Consider the following 2,241-nt stretch of genomic DNA (forward strand, 5'->3'; position numbering starts at 1 on the left):
ATCTATAGCACTGAAGAATCAGTTTTCCATTCCTGGGCTGAAATTTGTTTCTACTTTTTGCTTCAAGTGGTTGTATTGTTCTGATTTCACGTACACCAGAGTAACTGAGTTTGTTTTCTTGTGGAGTTACTTAACACCGAATAAAAATACAAAAGGACAACTGGATGGTGTGTGTGCGTGTTCATTTTCTTTGGGTAATGTCTGTAACTTAGATATAACATGGCAGTTAAGCGTGAAACATTCTGCAGAGAGAGCACGAGGTGTCTGATTTGGGAGTCCTTTTCATTGCTGTAAATTTTTAATGTATTTTTAATTTGTTTTCAATACAAGGCAGGATCTCTAAATACACTGCATACGTTCTTTAAAGACAAGTGAATAAAAAAAAGCTTAGTCCCCACTTTAATTATTTCTGTAGAAAAGACCATAATCTAATTCCAAAATTTAATTTGTGATGACACCTTCATATTTAGAGGAGACCCTCTCTCACATAACAATCAAAGAGCTTTTATATAGTTCTTATATAATCTATATAGTACAGGATCTAAAATAGCAGACTTGTATTTCTGCTTTCAACTTGTGTTCAGCCACCAAAGGGTCAGTATCTCACTTCTACTTTTACGGAAAAGTGCATCTGTGACAGGGAAATAAATGCTCCCAACTCTGTGGAGTTTTTTATAAAAAGAGAAAAAAGATCCAGTTTTCAACAGCTCACCTTCAGCCTGGTGAAGACACATGCATCATGTTGCTCAAGTTTACAGGCATGGTGACTTGGGATTCCACGTAGAATAATTCCAACTTCCCTGAATTAGAAGTGCAGTGAAAACAATACATACATACACACATGAGAAGTGATGGAAAATAACTGCTTCGTAATGCCCTTGGTTGGATACTTTTGTTCATTAGTCTAGCATGCTTTAAACTTGGTAGTTAAAACTTTCAAAGGCATTTTTTTTATTTCTTATATTAGTAATATTTTATTTTCATTGTGTTTATAGAAGATGCTTGATGAAAGAATGAAATTTAATCAGCTAGGCCTTTTCAGTTATTGTGTCTGACTTAATATTAATGCCACTTACCCTAAAGAATTAGTTTCCAATGTAAACAATGCTTCTATCTTGCAGAGCCCACTGTATAATCCCAGGCAGCAATTGCATCTGTCAGTGCTCGGACAGGCTTTAAATGCATGTCAAACTAGGACTTCATGGGAGTGCTGCCTGCAGCAAAAACACATGGAGAGGTACCACAGCTCCTGGAGAGCCAGTCTGCCCAGCATTCCTTGACAGTAACTAACTCATTCTTTTCCTGCTAGGACCAGCATATTTAAGTATTACCCCAATGAATTCGTCATCTACCTTTCACGTATGGCATCTCATGTAATTTTCTTTTATGACCTGTGAAACTAGTAGCAGTGACTCCAGAGGTTTGAGACAAATTAGGCTTAACTGATTTTAGCTTTCTACAGTAAGATCCCTCTCCCATTGTTCAAGTTGCTCTTAAAATATAACATGCAACTGCTTATAAATTTTATGAGCTACCTCTGTGCTCCAATGTGATGATAATGGGATTAAAAAGAAGATCAAAGCTGGCAGTGGGTCAGCATGCTGCTGAGAAAAAGTGCCTGGTGGTGGAACACTGGTTTCCCTGCCCTGCTTCATCATTGTGTATGGCTTCACCTAAAGAATGCACAGAGGACAGAGACCAGGACGAGAGACCTTCCTGTATGCTGCCTTCTCCTGCCTGACAGCCCTCCTGGAGGACAGGTGTTTCTGGAAGCACTGCATCTGTTCCTGTTACCTATTTGGAACTGGAGAACCCAGTCAATCCACGAACATCAGGAGGTGCCAAAGCAGTAGTGCGCCTCCTCAGTACATCACAGGGTCACTTTTATTATCGGCTGTAACAGCTATAGTATGCTGCTACTACTGCTTTTCACATAAAGATTTTAGAAACTGTTAGTGACAAAGGCTTAACTGCCCATCATTTCTGCATAGACCTTATTTTACTTACTACAAGGAAATGAAGACACAGCGAGATGTAGCAACTCCCCTTGTATCACAGAATTGAGCAGTTAGAAATTCTTGAATTTGTTCTAAGATCAATCTAAACAATCGAGCCTGTTAAAAAGCACTGATGAGTATATTTTTGTATTAATTTCAGTGCTTTGCTTGGTCATAGCCATGGAAATGCCCCAGCACAGGACGAGACAGTACAGCAGCAGGAGTGAAAGCACTAGAGTAGACT

Source organism: Buceros rhinoceros, unplaced genomic scaffold, assembly GCF_000710305.1.
Source record: "Buceros rhinoceros silvestris isolate BGI_N320 unplaced genomic scaffold, ASM71030v1 scaffold14200, whole genome shotgun sequence".
Taxonomy (NCBI): Eukaryota; Metazoa; Chordata; class Aves; order Bucerotiformes; family Bucerotidae; genus Buceros; species Buceros rhinoceros.